The sequence below is a fragment of the Equus caballus genome, chromosome X (genome assembly GCF_041296265.1).
Source record: "Equus caballus isolate H_3958 breed thoroughbred chromosome X, TB-T2T, whole genome shotgun sequence".
NCBI lineage: Eukaryota > Metazoa > Chordata > Mammalia > Perissodactyla > Equidae > Equus > Equus caballus.
In genome coordinates, this window is record NC_091715.1 from 46,540,168 (window position 1) to 46,554,916 (window position 14,749).

At 36.9% G+C, this 14,749-nt stretch overlaps 1 protein-coding gene across 2 annotated transcripts in view; it reads left to right on the forward strand.

The window, feature by feature from the left end:
* KLF8 (KLF transcription factor 8) overlaps positions 1–6,803 on the forward strand; it is a 325,570-nt gene extending 318,767 nt beyond the window's left edge. Inside the window, exon 7 of one of the 2 annotated variants that reach the window (XM_070257091.1) lies at positions 5,645–5,775. The gene's annotated coding sequence lies outside the window, so the exon portion shown is untranslated. Of the gene's footprint in view, positions 1–5,644 lie in introns of both variants that reach the window. The other variant, XM_070257092.1, reaches the window with a different exon arrangement.
* Positions 6,804–14,749: the final 7,946 nt, after the last annotated feature.

A 14,749-nucleotide genomic window follows, 5' to 3' on the forward strand; every position in this document is an offset into this window, starting at 1 on the left:
TTGTTTATTTTTTTGTAGTTCAGTTGTCTGATTTCTTTATGTATTATGGAGATTAACCTCTTATACGATGTATGATTTGCAAATATTTTCTCCCAGTTGGCGGGTTGTTTTTCGTTTTGATCATCGTTTGCTTTGCCTTCCAGAAGCTCTTTAGTCTGATGAAGTCCCACCTGTTTATTTTTTCTTTTGCTTCCCTTGTATGAGTAGACATTGTATTTGTAAAGATTCTTTTAAGGCTGATGTTAAAGAGTGTACTGGCTATATTTTCTTCCAGAAGTTTTATGGTTTCAAGTCTTACCTTCAAGTCTTTGAAACATTTTGAGTCTATTTTTGTGTATGGAGAAAGATAATGGTCTACTTTCATTCCTCTGCATGCGGCTGTCCCGTTTTCCCAACACCATTTATTGAAGAGGCTTTCCTTTCTCTGTTGTATGTTCTTGGCTCCTTTGTCGAAGATTAGCTGTCCATAGATGCATGGTTTTATTTCTTGGCTTTCAATTCTGTTCCATTGATCTGTGTGCCTGTTTTTGTAACAGTACCATGCTATTTTGAAGACAATAGCTTTATAATATGTTTTGAAGTCAGGGATTGCGATGCCACCAGCTTTGTTCTTGTTTCTAAGGATTGCTTTGGCTATTTGGGGTCTTTTGTTGCCCCATATGAATTTTAAGATACTTTGTTCTATTTCTGTGAAGAATGTCATTGGGATTCTGATTAGGATTACATTGAATGTGTAGATTGCTTGAGGTAGAATGGGCGCTTGAACTATGTTTATTCTTCCACTCCATGTACATGGAATATCTCTCCATTTCTTTACATCATCATCAATTTCTTTCAGTAATGTCTTATATTTTTCCTTGTAGAGGTCCCTCACCTCTTTAGTTAAATTTATTCCCAGATATTTTATTCTTGTTGTTGCAATTGTAAATGGGGTTGTATTCTTGAGTTCTTGGTCTGTTAGTTCTTTATTGGAGTATATAAATGCCACCGATTTTTGTAAGTTGACTTTGTATCCTGAAACTTTCCTGTAGTTGTTGATTACTTTCTAATCGTTTTACAATGTATTCTTTGGGGTTTTCTATATATAAAATCAGGTAGTCTGCAAAAAGTGAGAGTTTCACTTCTTCAGTGCCTATATGGAATCCTTTTATTTCTTTTTCTTGCCTAACTGGTCTGGACAAAACCTCTAGTACTACCTTTAGTAAGAGTGATGAGAATGGGCACCCTTGTCTTGTTCTTGTTCTCAGCGGGATGGCTTTCAGTTTTTCCCCATTGAGTATGATGTTTGCTGTTGGTTTGTCATCTATGGCCTTTATTACATTGAGGTATTGTCCTTCTATACACATTTTATTGAGAGTTTTCATCATGAACTGGTGTTGGATCCTGTAAATGCTTTCTCTGTGTCTATGGAGATGATCGTGTGGTTTTTCTTCCTCCTTTTGTTAATATGGTCTATCACATTGATTTATTTGTGGATGTTGAACCATCCCTGTGCCCTGGTATAAATCCCACTTGATCATGTTGTATGATCTTTTTAATGTATTGCTATATTCGGTTTGCCAATATTTTGTTGAGGATTTTTGCATCTATGTTCATCAGTGATATTGGCCTACAATTTTCTTTCTTTGTGCTGTCTTTGTCTAGCTTTTACATAGTGTGATATTGGCCTCGTAGAATGTGTTAGGAATATTTCTGTCTTCCTCAGTTTTTTGGAATAGTTTGATAAGAATAGATAAAACATTGTCTTTGAATGTTTGGTAGAATTCTCCAGAGAAGCCATCTGGTCCTGGACTTTTATTTTTTGGGAGGTTGTTGATTACTGTTTCAATCTCTTTACTTGTGAATGGTCTATTCAGATTCTCTCTTTCTTCTCAATTCAGTTTAGTGAGGTTGGAAGAGTCTAAGAATTTATCCTTTTCTTCTAGATTGTCCAGTTTGTTGGCATATACTTTTTTCTAATATTCTCTTATAATCTTTAGTATTTCTGTGGTATCCATTGTAATTTCTTCTCTTTCATTTCTAATTTTACTTACTTGAGCCTTCTCTCTTCTTTTTCTTAGTCTGGCTAAGGGTTTGTCAATTTTGTTTATCCTCTCAAAGAACCAGCTCCTTGTTTCATTTATCCTTCCTACAGTCTTTTTTGTTTGAATTTCATGTATTTTTGCTCTAATTTTTATTATTTCCCTCCTTATGCTGAGTTTGGGCTTTGTTTATTCTTCTTTTTCTAATTCTGTTAAGTGTAGTTTAAGATTGCTTATTTAAGCTGTTTCTTACTTGTTAATGTGGGCCTGTTTTGCTATAAATTTCCCTCTTAGGGCTTCTTTTGCTGCATCCCATAAAAGTTGGTATGGTGTGTTTTCATTCTCATTTGTCTCCAAATTTTTTTGAGCTAACTGCTGCCAATCCTCCTCTTTTCGCTGAGGAAGACTGGCCTTGAGCTAACATCCACGCCCATCTTCCTCTACTTTATATGTGGCACGCCTACCACAGCATGCCATGCCAAGTGGTGCCATGTCCACATCTGGGATCTGAACTGGCAAACCCCTGGCTGCGGAGAAGCAGAACGTGCACACATAACTGCTGTGCCATCAGGCCGGCCCCTGTCTCCAAATATTTTTTGATTTCCCCCTTTATTTCTTCAACAACTCATTGGTTCTTCAGTAGCATGTTGTTTAGTCGCCACCTTTTTGTTCCTTTTCCAGCTTTTTTCTTGTACTTGATTTCTAGTTTCATGGCATTCTGGTTAGAACAGATACTAGATATCATTTCAGTCTTCTTAAATTTGTTGAGGTTTGTCTTGTTTCCCAGTATATGGTCTATCCTCAAGAATGTTCCATGTGCACTTGAGAAGAATGTATATTCTGCTGTTTTTGGATGGAATGCTCTCTATCTATCTATTAAGTTCATCTCGTCTAGTTTTTCATTTAAGTCCACTATCTCCTTGTTGACTTTTCATCTGGATGATCTATCCATTGATATTAAGTGGGGTGTTGAGGTCCTCTGCTATTACTGTGCTGTCATTGATATCTCCTTTTAGGTTTGTTAATGGTTGCTTTATGTACTTTGCTGCTCCTGTGTTAGGTGCGTACATGTTTCTAAGTGTTATGTCTTCTTGGTAGAGAGTCCCTTTTATCATTATATACTGCCCCTCCATGTCTCCCTTTACCGGTTTTATGTTGAAATCTACTTTGTATGATGTAAATATGGCAACACCTGCTTTCTTTTGTTTGACATTAGCCTGGAGTATTGTCTTCCATCCCTTTACTCTGAGCCTATGTTTTTCTCTAGAGCTGAGATATGTTTCCTAGAAGCAGCATTTTATTGGGTCTCGTTCTTTAATCCTTCCTGCCACTCTGTGTCTTTTGATTGGAGAATTCAATCCATTTACATTTAGAGTGATTATTGATATATGAGGGCTTAATATTGCCACCTTATTGCACATTTCCTAGTTCTGCATTTCCTTTGTTTCCCATCCTGTATATTTTGGACTACCGATTTAATTAGGTAGTTTTCTCTGCTGGTTTTCTTCATTTCCCCCTTGTTTATCATCAATGACTCTATTCTAATTATTTGTTTAGTAGTTACCATTAGGTTTGTATAAAAAGTCTCATAGTTGAGATAGTCCATTTTCTGATAGCCTCTTATTTCCTTAGACTATTCTGATGCCATCCCTTTTCTCTTGCCCTTCTAAGTTATTTTTGTTATATCCTTTTCCATCTTCTGTTGTGAGTTTGTGCTTAAAATGATGAGATCATTTTTGTTTTGGTGTTTTCCTTTTCTTTATCCTTGATGTTAAATCTAAGTGTTTACTACCATGATCTGATAGAGAAATTCCATTTTTGACTATTGCCTACCTATTCATGTCCTTGCTCAGGGTTTTGTAGCCCCTTTCTTATTTTTTTCCCTCAAGTATGAGGGCCTTCTTGAGTATTTCTTGTATGGGTGGTCTAGTGGCAGTGAACCCCCTTAGCTTTTGTTTGTGTGGGAAAGGTTTTTATTTCTCTGTCATATCTGAAGGAAATCCTCGCGGGAAAGAGTATTGTTGGTTGCAAGTTTTGTCTTCAAGTATTTTGAATATATCATGCCACTCTTTCCTAGCCTGTAAGGTTTCTGCTGAGAAATCCACCGAAAGCCTGATAAGGGTTCCTTTGTAAGTTATTTTCTTCTGCCTTACTGCCCTTAGTATTTTTCCTTTGTCCTTGACTTTTGCCAGTTTCACTACTATATGCCTTGGAGTGGGTCTTTTTACATTGACAAAATTAGGAGATCTGGAGGCTCTTTCACATGGATTTCTAGCTCCTTCCTCAGGTTTGGGAGTTTCTCAGCAATTATTTCTTTGAAGAAGCTTTCTGCTCCATTCTCCTCTTCCCCCTCTTGAATACCTATAATCCTTATGTTGTATTTACTTATTGAGTCAGATACTTCTCTGAGAGGTTCTTCATTTCTTTTTAGTCTTAGTTCTCTCTTCTCCTCCATCTGAAGCATTTTTATAGTGCTATCTTCCAGCTGGCTGATTCTGGCCTCCATATTGTCGGCTCTGTTGTTTAGGGAGTCCAGATTTTTCTTTATTTAATCTATTGTGGTTTTCATCTCCAGTAATTCTGATTGGGTTTCCTTTATGGTTTCAATCTCCTTTGTGAAGAAGCTCCTGAATTTGTTAATTTGTCTTTCTGTGTTTTCTTGTAACACATTGAGTTTTTTTTATGATAGCTGTTTTCAATTCTTTGTCATTTAGGTTATGGATTTCTATGCCTTCAGATTTGGTTTCTGGGTACTTGTCACTTTCCTTCTGGTCTGGAGATTTAATATACCTACTCATACTGCTTGATGGAGTAGGTTTTTGCTTCCTAATGGTGCTCTTATCTAGTCACAGCTGTCAAATACCACCACTAGATGAGGCTCAGGCTCTGTCTAGTCTGGGTCCCACATCAACAGGGGCTCCCCAGCTCCAGCAACTGACTGCTTTTCTCTCTGAGTGACTTATTGATGGCAGATCTGGAGCACTGGGTAGAGGGAGGGGTACTCTCCTTCCACAGCACTTTCCCTAGCTCTTGCTTGTCTGTTCAGAGCTCTGGGCAATTGCTGGACTGTGCACTTTCCCTTTCCCTCAGCTGCTGCTCGCTTGCTTGCCACTATTTGTTCCAGGTGATAGTGGGGCTGGAGTGTTAGGCGAGGATAGGGCACCTCTTCTCACGTGCATACTATACCCACCACCACTGCCATGCTCTCTGCACCATGCTGCAGATGAATCTGGGGCTGTGCACTTTCCCTGCTACCACCATCAAGCTGTCTGAAACTTAGCTCTGGGTGATTCTTTGGCTGGAGTGCTGGGCAGGCAAAGTGTACCTCCCTCACCTGTTCACTTTCCCCACCACAATTACCAGACTCTCCACACCGTGCTCCAAATGATTCTGGGGCTGGAGTACCAGATGGGGATGTGATGACCTTTTCACTTGTGCATTTCCTGCTACCATGGCCCATATCTCTCCACACAGCTTCTGCAGATCAGCTTCCACTTTCTCTGGAGGATCCACACCCCCCCCCACATCATTCAGATGTATGGCTGTATGGGTCTCTAAGATGTCTTTTGTGATATGTATATGTCCTTGGTTGGTGTATGAATGTCATTTTGGTTATATTTTAGAGAGGAGACTCCAAGGGAAGAGCTCACTCTGCCATGATGCTGACGTCACCTCTCCCTTTATCTGCTAATCTTAAAGCCTCCACCACAGGGGCAGGAACCTGTTGGGACTCTCTCCAGGCACAGAGACACTGGTAGGAACCATTTTTATATTCTCCCGGTACCTTGCTGGTGCTGCTGGGCACCATATTTACATATTACCTCTAACCTACTAACACCACTGGGCATGTCCCACATCCATGTGGCGCCCACCTCCTTACCAGAGCTGGCAGCCAGGGGTCCCAACACTGCATTGCTCTTCTAGCTCTGCCAAAACCAACAGAAGTGTACCCCACTCCTGAGTCACTCCCACAGCCCCACAAAAGCAGGTGGGAATGTGCAGCCCACAGGGGATGCCCCTTGAGCACCTGGCTCTGGTTGTCAGGAGGGACTGTGTTTCTGGGCCCCACAGGTCTGAAACCATTGGAGAGACCATTCTTGGCAGGCTACCACCCCCAGGGCACTGTGTGGACAGCAGTCTGAAATACACCCCAAGTCTTCCTGTGGAAAAGGCCTATTTACTTATCCTGGAGCTTTAGCTCAAGGGTCATGCTTCAGGTTTACCACATGTCTAGGGGCTATGAAGTGCCCCTAGGAACATAGGCTGGGAGGTGCCATCTATGCACTCTTCCTTTGCCTCATTATAGCTCAATAGTACCTGTCAGAAAGGTACTCAATCACTCATATGGAGCCCCAACTTTTGCGACTGTGACCAAGAGAAAACCTCCAGATTGCCTGGTTTGGAGGCCAGCATGGTTTTCAATTGTGATCTCACTGGACTGTATATATTTGCATACCTTAAAAGCTGCTGCCTGAGGGTTTAGCTTTCCATAAGCCTGAAACTAGGGGCTGACTGAGATCCCCTCCTTTGGAATACTCACATCTTGGAACACATTCAACAACTGATAGCTAACAAGAATAAATCAGGTTGCTTAGATAATCACAAAGGTTTGAGAGACAACCAAGAGCCAGGGCAATGTTAAATGATAAAGTTCATCTCCTACACAAGGCCACGACTTCAAGGCTGGAAGAGATAACTGTGTCTCCTAATACATAGAAACAACACAGAGTCAAGCAAAATGTGGAGACTGAGGAATGCTCCAAACAAAAGAACAAGATAAAATACCTAGAAAAATAAACTTTAATTAAAGCTTAAATTAAAGGGAGAAGTAATTTACCTAATAAAGAGTTCAAACTAATGGTTATAAACATGCTCACCAGACTCAGGAGAAGAATGGAGGAACACAGCATGAACTTCAACAAAAGGAAAATGTAAGAAAGTACCAAATATAAGGTATAGAGCTGAATAATACAATAGATGACCTGAAAAATACATTAGAGGGGTTCAACAGCAAATTAGGTGAAGCAGAAGAAATAGCCAGTGCACTGGAAGACATAGCAAGATAACTCACTCAAATAGAGCAGCAAAAAGAAAAAAAGGAAGGAAAAAAGTGAAGATAGCTTAAGAAACTATGGGATGACATCAAGCAGAATAACCTCCACATTATAGAGGCCCCAGTATGAGAAGAGAGAAATAAAGGGACAGAAAACCTGTTTGAAGAAATAATAGCTGAAAATTCCCCTAACATGGAGAAGGAAACAGACATCCAGATCCAGGAAGCCTTGAGGGTTTCAAACAAAAAGAACTCAAAGACACTTACACCAAGACATATTATAATTGTCAAAAGTTAAAGATAAAGAGAGAATCATGGAGGCAACAAGAGAAAAACAACTTGTTATATACAAAGAAACCCCCATAAGACTATCAACAGATTTCTAACCTGAATGTGCACAGGCCAAAAGGAAGTGGCATAACATATTCAAAGTGCCTAAATGAAAATCTTCCAATCAAGAATACTCTACCCAGCAGGGTTATCATTTAGAATTAAAGGAGAGATAGATTTCCAGAAAACAAAAGGAGTTCATCACCACCTAACTGGCCCTACAAGAATTGTAAAAGGGACTTTAAGGTTTTTCTTATTAGTAACAAGAAAACATATGAAAGTAAAAATCTCACTGGTAAAGATAAATATATGGTAACATTAGAGAATTAATCACTTATAAAGCAAGTATGAAGGCTAAAGACAAAAGTAGTAAAAATAACTATAACTACAATAATTAGTTAAGGAATACAAAAGATAAAAAGATGTAAAATGCGACATCAAAAACATAAAATGTAGGGGGGAGTTAAAAAGTAAAGTAGTAGAATGTATTAAAATTTAACTTGCTATCAATGTAAAATAGACTGTTATATACATATATAGGTTATTATAGGCTGCTATATGTGAACCTCATGATAACCACAAAGAAAAAACATATAATAGCTATAAAAAAGATAAAGGGAAAGAAACCTAAACATAACACTATAGAAAGTCATCAAACCAAAAAGGAAGAGAGCAAGAAAAGAGGAAAAGAACATAAGGGAACTAGAAAACAGCCAGAAAACAATTAATCAAATGGCAATAAGTACATAGCTATCAACTATTATTTGAAAGCAAATGGACTAAATTCTCCAATCAAAAGGCGTAGAGTGGCTGAATGGATAAAAAACAAGACGTATCTATATGTTGCCTAAAAGAGGCTCAGTTCAGATGTAAGAACACACACAGACTGGAAATGAATGTATGGAAAAAGATGTTTAGTTCAAATGGAAACCGAAAGAAAGCTCGGGTACTATACTTATATCAGGCAAAATAGACTTTAAAACAAAGACAGTAATAAAAGAAAAAGATGAGCACTACATAATGCTAAAGGGGGCCAATTCAGCAAGAAGATATAACATTTTTAAATATTCATGCACCCAACGTAGGAGCACCTAAATATATAAAAGCAAACATTAAGACCCACAATGAAAAATTGACAGCAACACAACAATAGTAGGAGACTTTATTACTCCACTTATATCAATGGGTAGATCATCTAGACAGAAAATCAATAAGGAAACATCAGCCTTAAATGATACATTAGACCAGATGGACATAATAGATATGTACAAAATATTCCATCTAAATTCAGAGCAATATGCATTCTTCTCAAGTGCACATGAAACATTCTTCAAGATGGATCATATGTTAGGCCACAAAACAAGTCTCAGTAAATTTAAGAAAACTGAAATCATATCAAAACGTCTTTTCCAACAACAAAGGTATGAAACTAGAAATAAATTACAGGAAGAAAACCGGAAAAATCACAAACAGGTGGAGATCAAACAACATGTTACTGAGCAACCAATGGGTCAATGAAGAAATTATAGGAGAAATCAAAAAACACCTTGAGACAAATGAAAATGGAAATACAGCATACCAAAACCTATGAGGTGCAGCAAATGCCATTCTAAGAAGAAAGTTTACAGCAACAGAGGTCTACCTCAAGAAATAAGAAAAATGCCAAATAAACAATCTAACTTTACACCTAAAAGAACTAGAAAGAAAAGAACAAACAAAGCCAAAAGTTAATATAGGGAAGGAAATAATAATAATGGTCAGAGTTAAAATACATGAAATGAATAAATTAATAGAAAAGATCAATGAAACCAAGAGCTTGTTCTATGAAAAGGTAAACAAAATTGAAAAAACTTTAGCTAGACTTACTCATAAAAATGGGAGGACTCTAATAAATAAAATCAGAAATGAAAGAGGAGAAATTACCACTGATACGAAAAAATACAAAAGATCATAAGACACTACTATGTATAATGACACATCAACAAATTGGACATCCTAGAAAAAATGGATAAATTCTTAGAAACACACAATGCTCCTAGACTGAATCATGAAGAAATAGAAAATCATAATTGACTGATTACTAGTTAGAAGAGTGAGTCAGTAATCAAAAAAAATCCAAAAACAAAAACTGTCCAGGACCAGACGGCTTCACTACTGAATTCTATCCAACATTCAAAGATTTAATACCTGCTCTTCTCAAACTCTTCCAAAAATTGAAAAGGAGGGAATGCTTCCAAACTCCTTTTACAAAGCCAGCATTACCTTAATACCAAAACCAGACAAGGAAACCACAAAAAAAGAAAATTACAGGCCAATATCCCTGATGAACATAGATGCGAATCTCCTTAACAAAATATTAGAAAACCAAATTCAACAGTACATGAAAAGGATCATATACCTTGATCAAGTGAAACTTATTCCAAGAATGCAAGAATGGTTCAACATCTGCAAATCAATCAATATGATATACAACCTTAACAAAACAAACAATAAAAATAATATGATCATCTCAATGGATTCAGAAAAAGCACTTGACAATATTCAACATCCATTTATGATAAAAAAAAACCCTCAGCAATTGTTGCTGGCCCAGTGACCGAGTGGTTAAGTTTGCATGCTTTGCTTCAGTGGCCCAGGGTTTCACCGGTTCAAATCCTGGGCATGGACATGGCACTGCTCATCAAGCTGTGCTGAGGCAGCATCCCACATGCCACAACTAGAAGGACCCACACCTAAAAATATACAATTATGTACCAGGGGGCTTTGGGCAGAAAAAGGAAAAATAAAATCTTAAAAGTAAAAACTCTCAACAAAGTGAGTATAGATGAAACATACCTAAACATAATAAAGGCTTTACATAACAAGCCCACATCTAACATCATACTCAATGGCAAAAAGCTAAAAGCTTTTTCCTTAAGATCAGGAACAAGAAAAGGATGCCCACTCCAGCCACTTTTATTCAACATAGTATTGGAAGTCTTGGCCAGAGCAATCAGGCAGAAAAAATTAAAATACATCCAAAGTGAAAAGGAAGAAGTAAAACTGTCACAGTTTGTGGAAGACATGATTTTATATATAGAAAACTCTGAAGATTCCACCAAAATCTGTTAGAACTGATAAATTAATTCAGTAAAGTTTCAGGGTACAAAATCAATATGCAAAAATCTGTCGCATTTTTATACACTAACAACAACTATCAGAAGAGAAGAAAAAAGTCCCAGTTACAATCACATTAAGTGGAATATAATACCCAGAAATAAATTTAACCAAGGATATGAAAGACCTATACACTCAAAATTATAAAACATTGATTAAAAAGTTGAAGAAAACACAAATATATGGAAAGATATTCCATGCTCATGGATTGGAAAAATTAACTTTGTTAAAATGTGCATTTTACTCAAAGCAATCTGCAAATTCAATGCAATTCCTGTCAAAATTCCAGAAATATTTCTCACAGAAATAGAAAAACTATCCTGAAATTTGTAAAGAACCACAAAAGATCCTGAATAGCCAAAGCAATCTTGAGGAAGAAGAACAAAGCTGGAGGTATCATGCTCCCTGACTTCAAACTATATTACAAAACTATAATAATCAAATCAGTATGCTATTGGCGTAAAAACAGACACAAAGGTCAATGGAACTGAACAGAAAGCCCAGAAATAAACCCATGCATATGTGGCAAATTAATTTACAACAAATAAGGGAAGATTATATAATGGGGAAGGGACAGGCTCATCAATAAATTGTTTTGGGATAACTGGGCAGCCATATGCAAAAGAATGAAACTGGACCATTACCTCACACCATACAGAAAAATTAACTCAAAATGTATTAAAGACTTGAATGTAAGACCAGAAATCATAAAGCTCTTAGAAGAAAACATAGGCAGTCAGCTCCTTTACATTGCCCTTGGCAATTCTTTTTTTGGATCTAATTCCAAAGGCAATGGCAACAAAATCAAAAATAAAAAAAAATGGGGCTGCATCAAACTAAAAATCTTCTGCACAGCAAAGGAAACCATCAACAAAATTAAAAGGCAACCTACTGAATGGAAGAAGATACTTGCAAATCTAACATCCTGTAAGAGGTTAATACTCAAAATATATAAAGAACTCATACAACTCAATACCAAGGAACCAACAATCCAATTAAAAAAGGGGCAGAGGAACTGAATAGACATTTTTCCAAAGAAGATATAGAGATGGTCAATACGCACATGGAAGATTCTCAACATCACTAATAATCAGAGAAATTCAAGTCAAACTACAATGAGATATCACCTCACATCTGTCAGAAGGGCTATTAGCAAAAGGTTAAGAAACAACAAGTGTTAGTGAGCATGTGGGGAAAAAGGAGCCCTCATGTACTGATAGTGGAAATGTAAATTGATGCAGCCACCATGAAAAACGTTATGGAGGTTTTGAAAAAATTAAAAACAGAACTACCATATTGTCCAGCAATTCCACTTCTGAGTATCTAAAGAAAACAAAAACAGTAATTTGAAAAGATATATACACCCCTGCGTTCATTGCAGTATTATTTACAATAGGCAAGATATGGAAACAACCTAAAATGTCCTTCAAAGGATGAAAGAATAAAGACGATGTGGTATATATGTACAATGAAATACTATTCAGCCTTAAGAAATAATGAAATATTGCCATTTGTGACAACATGGATGGAACTTCAAGGTATTGTGCTAAGTGAAATAAGTGAGAGAGAGAAAGACAAATGTTATATGATTTCATTTATATGTGAAATCTAAAAAACAAAACAAACAAACAAAATAAAACAATACTCATAGATACAGATGACAGATTGTTAGTTGCTAGAGGGGAGGGTAGCTGAGGAGTGAACAAAATGGGTAAAGGGGTTCAAGAGGTACACACTTTCAGTTATAAAATAGATAAGCCATGAGGATATAATGTACAGTGTGGTGACTATAGTCAATAATATTGTATTGCAAATTTGAAAGTTGCTAAGAAAATGAAACTTAAAAGTTTTCAACGTAAGATAAAAAGGAAAAGTTGAAAGATAGACTCTTGCCTAGAAATTGAATTTAACTTTACAGGAATGTGGAATACCCATTTTCTCAGAAACTAGTAATTTCACTGATTCAGCTTTAAATTATATTTGGCAGAGGATGGAGATAAAACATCTGGATAAAATTGGATGTTAGTGTGACACAAGAAATGAAATATTGCCATATAAGCTGCCACTAATTTATTTGAGAAATTGAGAATAGCACCACTTAAATGAGAGTATAACTACTTCAATGAGGTCTTCCTTGGATACTCAGTCTAAACTAGCTTCCACTCTCTTATTTTCTATTGAAACCTCACATTCATGTGCTTCAAAGAACTCTTACAAATGGAAAATATTTGATTCTCTTCTCTCTTATTTTCTTCTCTTTCCAATTAGAATGTAAGCTCCATGAAGGTTTAAACTTTGCATATTTTTCACAGTTGTATTCTCAGTTACTAGAATACAGAAAGCATTCACTAAAATATTTGTTAAATGTTATATGAAGGGAAGCTGAGGAATTATTACCAGTCATCAAATATTTGAATATAGCTATCAGGTCTTTTCCGAGTCTCATCTTCTCTGGGCCAGAGAAATGGGAGTGCTGGCTGAGAGACAAGCCTTCACAGCAATGGAGGACCTTGCATGGATATAATGGGCCAGCATTTATTCTCTGGGAACTCTTCTAGTAGTGATATTTTTGCTGAATGTTACAACTTTCCTATCCATAGCTTATTGGGCCAAGGGTAAAACTTGAGTCAAGCTGGACCAATCCTAATCTCTCTCTTGAGAATTTGAAACTAGGGTAACAGAGACTTATAGTTGAGAACTGAATGCTCATATTGGCAGTGCTACAGAGTTCTGTTCAATGACATCTCCCTGCTACGATCTCAGAGCTGCCCACATTATTACTCCTCCTGAAGCATGGTTAATTGGCTTTTTCTTGAATTTAATATGGCTACCCAAGTATCCTTTTATTCTAATAAATCCTTTTGTTTTGTTTTGTTTTTACTTAAACTTATTAAATTTTCTTTCTAGGGTTGAAACCTAGAGAACTTTAGCTCATACATAGGAGCACAGAACCTGGAACCGATTATCAACTTTGTAGACCCAGGTGCTTCATTTTTGTCATTGTCTTTAGAAGTGATCATCTCCTGGGTACAAATTCACTTAAATGCAACTTACAAAAGTCCAAAATTAGGGGTCATGCCAATGAGAATAGAAGTGGATGAAAATGAAAATTATCTCTTCCATGAAGGCATTGAGAAAATTGGCAAAAATTGTCAGGATCAAGTTTTTCAGAATTCTAGAAATCAACCAAATGCTAACAACAACCTAAGAAGCATTTATTTAATAAAATTGGCCACATTTCAGTAAGAAAACCTAGTTTTGTGGCATTTTACTTTGCCCTAATCTCATAATCTTCTTTCTAGATCTATAGTAGCCCTGAAAAATGACAATTCACATTCCCCGTGTAGCCTGGCAGCTACTAGAGACAGCAGAATAGAGCTGAAATGCTTTCAAATCTCATATCCAAAAGAGTGTCACTATTTGACTTGTCTGGTCATTCCCTGAAAGACTCTATTTACAAGGCTGTATGTATTTTACCTGACTCAGAACTCACCCATTATGAAAAGCCTTTTGCCCAGGATGTGTTTGTGTGGAAAGAAGTTACAGGTAAGTTTTTAGCTTCATAGCTTCTTGAGGCAGTGAATAACAACTGGGGTAAATAATAGAATAATCAAACACTTTAAAAAGAAAAGCTGAGGAATGGGATGTCCTTAGAGACTTGAAAAGCTCTGACATATTCCTGGGAATGTAGAAGGTCACATGCATGTGTAGGGCTGTGCATGTGACCAGGAAAGACCTGAGAAGGTCCTAATCTTTGAACTCTTGTTGAGCTTGAGACTCTTTACCACCAGGAAGTAAAGGCCAAGAAAGAGTTTTTTAGCATCTGGAGGAGTGTTGAAGGCATGCCATAACATGCCCACAGGGTACTCCACAAAGACTGGGATATTTATTGGTTACAAGCATTTAAGGAAATCTCTGTCAGATAACTAGCTGACAATTAAGCTGAGATCAGAAACATCAGTGGCCACACATAACAAGAATACAGAATTTTTAGAATTATTACAGAATAATAAACAAAAAACAACTACAACACACAGTAGTGACAACAAACCCTGGGGTGGGAGAGAATATAATTTCAAGAATAATCAGATAATAATATTAAAAATGTCCAGTTTCAACAAAAAATTACAAGACATGAAAAATAACAGATTCCCGGGAAGGGGCAGAGCAAAACGGCAGGGTGAGCTGA